The following is an 8699-nucleotide window of genomic DNA, read 5'->3' on the forward strand; positions in this document are numbered from 1 at the left end:
GAGAACTACTGAGAACTGTAAAAAAAGTGATCGAAACAGCACTTTGCGTCTCGCCAATACTGAGCCGACGGCAGGAGAAAAAAGTTTAGAAAAATAATTAATTAATAAAATTATTTATCAAAACGCATGGAAATGGTCGGGGCTATGCGAGAACTAACGAAAACTATCATTGGAATAATAATTGACTCTGTTTGCATCTCATACCTCTGCTGAATGCAGTGACAGGAGTCGAAATAGAAAATTGTAAAAAATTATTAATTGACGGAATTGTTACTGAAACCTACGAAATAGGTCGAAACTGTGCGAGAACTACTGAGTATTGTAAAAAAAGTGATCGAAACAGCACTTTGCGTCTCGCGAATACTGAGCCGACGGCAAGAGAAAAAAGTTTAGAAAAATAATTAATTAATAAAATTATTTATCAAAACGCATGGAAATGGTCGGGGCTATGCGAGAACTAACGAAAACTATCATTGGAATAATAATTGACTCTGTTTGCATCTCATACCTCTGCTGAATGCAGTGACAGGTGTCGAAATAAAAAATTGTAAAAAATTATTAATTGACGGAATTGTTAGTGAAACCTACGAAATAGGTCGAAACTGTGCGAGAACTACTGAGAACTGTAAAAAAAGTGATCGAAACAGCACTTTGCGTCTCGCCAATACTGAGCCGACGGCAGGAGAAAAAAGTTTAGAAAAATAATTAATTAATAAAATTATTTATCAAAACGCATGGAAATGGTCGGGGCTATGCGAGAACTAACGAAAACTATCATTGGAATAATAATTGACTCTGTTTGCATCTCATACCTCTGCTGAATGCAGTGACAGGAGTCGAAATAGAAAATTGTAAAAAATTATTAATTGACGGAATTGTTACTGAAACCTACGAAATAGGTCGAAACTGTGCGAGAACTACTGAGTATTGTAAAAGAAGTGATCGAAACAGCACTTTGCGTCTCGCGAATACTGAGCCGACGGCAAGAGAAAAAAGTTTAGAAAAATAATTAATTAATAAAATTATTTATCAAAACGCATGGAAATGGTCGGGGCTATGCGAGAACTAACGAAAACTATCATTGGAATAATAATTGACTCTGTTTGCATCTCATACCTCTGCTGAATGCAGTGACAGGTGTCGAAATAAAAAATTGTAAAAAATTATTAATTGACGGAATTGTTAGTGAAACCTACGAAATAGGTCGAAACTGTGCGAGAACTACTGAGTATTGTAAAAAAAGTGATCAAAACAGCACTTTGCGTCTCGTGAATACTGAGCCGACGGCAGGAAAAAAAAGTTTAGAAAAATAATTAATTAATAAAATTATTTATCAAAACGCATGGAAATGGTCGGAGCTATGCGAGAACCAACGAAAACTATCATTGGAATAATAATTGACTCTGTTTGCATCTCATACCTCTGCTGAATGCAGTGACAGGAGTCGAAATAGAAAATTGTAAAAAATTATTAATTGACGGAATTGTTACTGAAACCTACGAAATAGGTCGAAACTGTGCGAGAACTACTGAGTATTGTAAAAAAAGTGATCGAAACAGCACTTTGCGTCTCGCGAATACTGAGCCGACGGCAAGAGAAAAAAGTTTAGAAAAATAATTAATTAATAAAATTATTTATCAAAACGCATGGAAATGGTCGGGGCTATGCGAGAACTAACGAAAACTATCATTGGAATAATAATTGACTCTGTTTGCATCTCATACCTCTGCTGAATGCAGTGACAGGTGTCGAAATAAAAAATTGTAAAAAATTATTAATTGACGGAATTGTTAGTGAAACCTACGAAATAGGTCGAAACTGTGCGAGAACTACTGAGTATTGTAAAAAAAGTGATCGAAACAGCACTTTGCGTCTCGCGAATACTGAGCCGACGGCAAGAGAAAAAAGTTTAGAAAAATAATTAATTAATAAAATTATTTATCAAAACGCATGGAAATGGTCGGGGCTATGCGAGAACTAACGAAAACTATCATTGGAATAATAATTGACTCTGTTTGCATCTCATACCTCTGCTGAATGCAGTGACAGGAGTCGAAATAGAAAATTGTAAAAAATTATTAATTGACGGAATTGTTACTGAAACCTACGAAATAGGTCGAAACTGTGCGAGAACTACTGAGTATTGTAAAAAAAGTGATCGAAACAGCACTTTGCGTCTCGCGAATACTGAGCCGACGGCAAGAGAAAAAAGTTTAGAAAAATAATTAATTAATAAAATTATTTATCAAAACGCATGGAAATGGTCGGGGCTATGCGAGAACTAACGAAAACTATCATTGGAATAATAATTGACTCTGTTTGCATCTCATACCTCTGCTGAATGCAGTGACAGGTGTCGAAATAAAAAATTGTAAAAAATTATTAATTGACGGAATTGTTAGTGAAACCTACGAAATAGGTCGAAACTGTGCGAGAACTACTGAGAACTGTAAAAAAAGTGATCGAAACAGCACTTTGCGTCTCGCCAATACTGAGCCGACGGCAGGAGAAAAAAGTTTAGAAAAATAATTAATTAATAAAATTATTTATCAAAACGCATGGAAATGGTCGGGGCTATGCGAGAACTAACGAAAACTATCATTGGAATAATAATTGACTCTGTTTGCATCTCATACCTCTGCTGAATGCAGTGACAGGTGTCGAAATAAAAAATTGTAAAAAATTATTAATTGACGGAATTGTTAGTGAAACCTACGAAATAGGTCGAAACTGTGCGAGAACTACTGAGTATTGTAAAAAAAGTGATCAAAACAGCACTTTGCGTCTCGTGAATACTGAGCCGACGGCAGGAAAAAAAAGTTTAGAAAAATAATTAATTAATAAAATTATTTATCAAAACGCATGGAAATGGTCGGAGCTATGCGAGAACCAACGAAAACTATCATTGGAATAATAATTGACTCTGTTTGCATCTCATACCTCTGCTGAATGCAGTGACAGGTGTCGAAATAAAAAATTGTAAAAAATTATTAATTGACGAAATTGTTAGTGAAACCTACGAAATAGGTCGAAACTGTGCGAGAACTACTGAGAACTGTAAAAAAAGTGATCGAAACAGCACTTTGCGTCTCGCCAATACTGAGCCGACGGCAGGAGAAAAAAGTTTAGAAAAATAATTAATTAATAAAATTATTTATCAAAACGCATGGAAATGGTCGGGGCTATGCGAGAACTAACGAAAACTATCATTGGAATAATAATTGACTCTGTTTGCATCTCATACCTCTGCTGAATGCAGTGACAGGAGTCGAAATAGAAAATTGTAAAAAATTATTAATTGACGGAATTGTTACTGAAACCTACGAAATAGGTCGAAACTGTGCGAGAACTACTGAGTATTGTAAAAAAAGTGATCGAAACAGCACTTTGCGTCTCGCGAATACTGAGCCGACGGCAAGAGAAAAAAGTTTAGAAAAATAATTAATTAATAAAATTATTTATCAAAACGCATGGAAATGGTCGGGGCTATGCGAGAACTAACGAAAACTATCATTGGAATAATAATTGACTCTGTTTGCATCTCATACCTCTGCTGAATGCAGTGACAGGTGTCGAAATAAAAAATTGTAAAAAATTATTAATTGACGGAATTGTTAGTGAAACCTACGAAATAGGTCGAAACTGTGCGAGAACTACTGAGTATTGTAAAAAAAGTGATCGAAACAGCACTTTGCGTCTCGCGAATACTGAGCCGACGGCAAGAGAAAAAAGTTTAGAAAAATAATTAATTAATAAAATTATTTATCAAAACGCATGGAAATGGTCGGGGCTATGCGAGAACTAACGAAAACTATCATTGGAATAATAATTGACTCTGTTTGCATCTCATACCTCTGCTGAATGCAGTGACAGGTGTCGAAATAGAAAATTGTGAAAAAATAATTAATCGACGAAATTGTTAGTGAAACCTACGAAATAGGTCGAAACTGTGCGAGAACTACTGAGAACTGTAAAAAAAGTGATCGAAACAGCACTTTGCGTCTCGCGAATACTGAGCCGACGGCAGGAGAAAAAAGTTTAGAAAAATAATTAATTAATAAAATTATTTATCAAAACGCATGGAAATGGTCGGAGCTATGCGAGAACTAACGAAAACTATCATTGGAATAATAATTGACTCTGTTTGCATCTCATACCTCTGCTGAATGCAGTGACAGGTGTCGAAATAGAAAATTGTGAAAAAATAATTAATCGACGAAATTGTTAGTGAAACCTACGAAATAGGTCGAAACTGTGCGAGAACTACTGAGAACTGTAAAAAAAGTGATCGAAACAGCACTTTGCGTCTCGCGAATACTGAGCCGACGGCAGGAGAAAAAAGTTTAGAAAAATAATTAATTAATAAAATTATTTATCAAAACGCATGGAAATGGTCGGGGCTATGCGAGAACTAACGAAAACTATCATTGGAATAATAATTGACTCTGTTTGCATCTCATACCTCTGCTGAATGCAGTGACAGGTGTCGAAATAGAAAATTGTGAAAAAATAATTAATCGACGAAATTGTTAGTGAAACCTACGAAATAGGTCGAAACTGTGCGAGAACTACTGAGAACTGTAAAAAAAGTGATCGAAACAGCACTTTGCGTCTCGTGAATACTGAGCCGACGGCAGGAAAAAAAAGTTTAAAAAAATAATTAATTAATAAAATTATTTATCAAAACGCATGGAAATGGTCGGGGCTATGCGAGAACTAACGAAAACTATCATTGGAATAATAATTGACTCTGTTTGCATCTCATACCTCTGCTGAATGCAGTGACAGGTGTCGAAATAGAAAATTGTGAAAAAATAATTAATCGACGAAATTGTTAGTGAAACCTACGAAATAGGTCGAAACTGTGCGAGAACTACTGAGAACTGTAAAAAAAGTGATCGAAACAACACTTTGCGTCTCGTGAATACTGAGCCGACGGCAGGAAAAAAAAGTTTAAAAAAATAATTAATTAATAAAATTATTTATCAAAACGCATGGAAATGGTCGGGGCTATGCGAGAACTAACGAAAACTATCATTGGAATAATAATTGACTCTGTTTGCATCTCATACCTCTGCTGAATGCAGTGACAGGTGTCGAAATAGAAAATTGTGAAAAAATAATTAATTGACGAAATTGTTAGTGAAACCTACGAAATCGGTCGAAACTGTGCGAGAACTACTGAGTATTGTAAAAAAAGTGATCGAAACAGCACTTTGCGTTTCGCGAATACTGAGCCGACGGCAAGAGAAAAAAGTTTAAAAAAATAATTAATTAATAAAATTATTTATCAAAACGCATGGAAATGGTCGGAGCTATGCGAGAACTAACGAAAACTATCATTGGAATAATAATTGACTCTGTTTGCATCTCATACCTCTGCTGAATGCAGTGACAGGTGTCGAAATAGAAAATTGTGAAAAAATAATTAATTGACGAAATTGTTAGTGAAACCTACGAAATAGGTCGAAACTGTGCTAGAACTACTGAGTATTGTAAAAAAAGTGATCGAAACAGCACTTTGCGTCTCGTGAATACTGAGCCGACGGCAGGAAAAAAAAGTTTAGAAAAATAATTAATTAATAAAATTATTTATCAAAACGCATGGAAATGGTCGGAGCTATGCGAGAACTAACGAAAACTATCATTGGAATAATAATTGACTCTGTTTGCATCTCATACCTCTGCTGAATGCAGTGACAGAAGTCGAAATAGAAAATTGTGAAAAAATAATTAATCGACGGAATTGTTAGTGAAACCTACGAAATAGGTCGAAACTGTGCGAGAACTGTTGAGAACTGTCAAAAGAATAACCGAAACTGTTTGGATTTCACGCCTCTCGCGAATGCGGTCCCGACGGTCGGAATAAAAAAATATAAAAAAATAATTGTTTAATGAAACTGTTAGTAACACGTGTACCCCGGGGCTATGCGCCATTATCTGGAACATTATATCCCAACAAATAGTCGAAAGATTTTGTTACTCGCATGAATGTGATTGTAAAATTTTGAGATCGCGAGTATGCGTGTAAAAAAATTTTTCAACTATCTGTTGGAGTATAATGTACTAGATAACTAGATAATAGCGCGCTGTGGACGGGCAGACAAAAGTATTACTAAAATAATCTACTTACTGCTCTCGTTCGCAGCGGTCCACAGCGATCGTCCTGAAGCAGAGACGGAGGCTACGGCGAAAGTGGTCCTGAAGGAGCGAGGAAGGCAACGGCGAAGATAATCCTGAAGCAGCGAAGAAGGCAACGACGATGCACTTCACACACCACACCACACTACACCACACCACACCACACCACACCACACCACACCACACCACACCACACCACACCACGCCACACACACACACGAGGCGATCGCGATATTCTTTTCCGATAGACGAGCAGCGTACATGTTCACTACCGAATCTTCGCGACACAACTGATCCACCGAACCCCTCTCGTCAGGCAACTGAGCCCGGTCCGCGCGGAGTCGTCGAAGCGTTTGAAAGAGGGAAGGAGAAAATAGTAGGCGGAGCTAGTAGCTGATTGGCTACCGTGAGTCAGGCGACTCGGGGATTTGGCGAAAAAGAAAAGATAACCGTTAGGCTCGGAAATCGTGGAGGGGACGATTTCCGAGAAGTTTCCGCTTCGATGCTTCGGGTAACCGTTTCTCGGAATTCGTCGAGGGGACTGGCGCCTGAGTGGCGCGTCGCTTTTTTTTGACGACGAAAAAAACTTCGGACAAGCATCCCGGAGCCTCGACGATTTCCGAGAAGCGATTATCCGAAGCATCGAAGCGGAAGCCTCGCTTTTTTTCGATGACAGAAAAAACTTTGGACAAGCGTTTGCACTTAAAATCAAATAGGCCGAACGCGATTTCGCGGAAAAGGGAAGAGTCTCCTCGACAATTTCCGAGAAGCGATTACCCGAAGCATCGAGGTGGAAGCCTCGCTTTTTTTCGACGTCGGAAAAAGTTTCGGACAAGCGTTTGCACTTAAAATCAAATAGGCCGAATGCGATTTTCGAGGAATCCTATTCAATCACTATTTTCGTTCACATGAAAAAAAATTTACTTACAATTAGAACTTAAAACATTGCTCTAGTTTACACCGAGCACTTGGTACGCGTATCAAGTAGTGAATTTAAGCTGATCAGCCAATGATTAAACACATTCACTAGTTATTTACTATTTGATACGCGTACCAAGTGCTCGGTGTAAACTAGAGCATTGGTATGATGCGTGACGTCACGAAACGAAACCCGAATGTACATTGGCAATCTATGTATATTGCAAGCAAAGTAAAGTCCACATGGGTTAGCGACTTGGACGAGGTAGGTGCGGGAGGGGGGCCGAAGGCCCCCCTTGCACCCCCCCCGTGTGTGTGTGTGTGTGTGTGTGTGTGTGTGTGTGTGTGTGTGTGTGTGTGTGTGTGTGTGTGTAAAACATTCTCTGCACCACATGGGTTTGCGACTTTCCATGCAAAAGATTAACAAGATCTTTATACTTTCACGCATTTTCATATGCATTTGTATCATAATATATTATATTCTTACTAGAAACCATATGTAGAAAGTAATCATGGAGCAACGCTAAGCAACAAAGGAGCAATCGTTTTATGTTGAATTACTCGCAGGGGACAGCAGGAAATACGTTTGTTTAAGAAAACGAATGGTTTATTGCTAAAATATTAAAGAAAATTAATTATACGAGTGGAGCGATTGAATATCACTACAGAGCAAGCGAGGAGCAATCGTTCTATCAACAAAAGCAATAGAAAATGTCAATGTTATAAACAATAACGTTTGAATATTTCCGCCATCGGTTGCCGAGCGAAGCAGTTACGGTAGGCCGCCGATAGGTGGCGGCGGCGTCACTTGTGAAATTAATAATTTGTTAATTTTTTAATATAAATGCAATAAATCATGAAAATAATTATAGAGCAATGCGAAGCAATGAAGGAGCAATTGTTTTATGCTGTATTTAGTTGCACAAAGCTATTATAAATATGTTTTTTATTATAAATAAAAAATTTTACCATTTTTTGTAAATATTTAGAAAAATCTTAATTTTAAAAGGAGAGCAATTGCAGATTCTGATGGAGCAATTAAGGAGCAATCGTTTTATACTTTACTTATTTCTATACAGCTGTTATAAATATGTTTTTTAGTAAAAATAAAAAATTTTCACATTTTTTGTTAATATTTAAAAAAATATTGATTTTAAAAGGAAAGCAATTGTAGATTCTGATGGAGCAATGAAGGAGCAATCGTTTTATACTTTCCTTTTTTCCATACAGCTATTATAAATAGGTTTTTTATTAAAAATAAAAAATTTTACGTTTTTTGTTAATATTTCGAAAAGTATTAATTTTAAAAAAGGAGCAATTGTGGATTCTGATGGAGCAATGAAGGAGCAATCGTTTAAGTTTTTTTTTTTCTTAAATATGGACTTGCAGCGCCAACGTATTTCTGGTATGCATATGTCGTTCATAATTGTGATTAAATTTGCATGTCGGTAATCCATCTCCCAGGGTAAAAAGTAAGTTGGGAGTGATTAAGGATTACCTATATATGTATACCTTATATAAAACAATTTGTAAATGTAGTAGATACAAGTATTATATATTATATAACTATTAAGAGTTTATATATTATACTTTCGATTAAAATTCATCACTGGTAAAAATTTTTACTTTTAGTTAAGTTA

At 36.5% G+C, this 8699-nt stretch overlaps 1 protein-coding gene across 2 annotated transcripts in view; it reads right to left on the bottom strand.

The window, feature by feature from the left end:
• LOC105831233 (cytochrome P450 315a1, mitochondrial) overlaps nt 1-7111 on the bottom strand; it is a 36265-nt gene extending 29154 nt beyond the window's left edge. For both annotated transcript variants that reach the window (XM_036293615.1, XM_036293614.1), the window contains exon 1: nt 6134-7111. The gene's annotated coding sequence lies outside the window, so the exon portion shown is untranslated. The remainder of the gene's footprint in view (nt 1-6133) is intronic.
• Nucleotides 7112-8699: the final 1588 nt, after the last annotated feature.

This window comes from Monomorium pharaonis, chromosome 11 (genome assembly GCF_013373865.1).
Source record: "Monomorium pharaonis isolate MP-MQ-018 chromosome 11, ASM1337386v2, whole genome shotgun sequence".
In the NCBI taxonomy this organism is placed as follows: domain Eukaryota; kingdom Metazoa; phylum Arthropoda; class Insecta; order Hymenoptera; family Formicidae; genus Monomorium; species Monomorium pharaonis.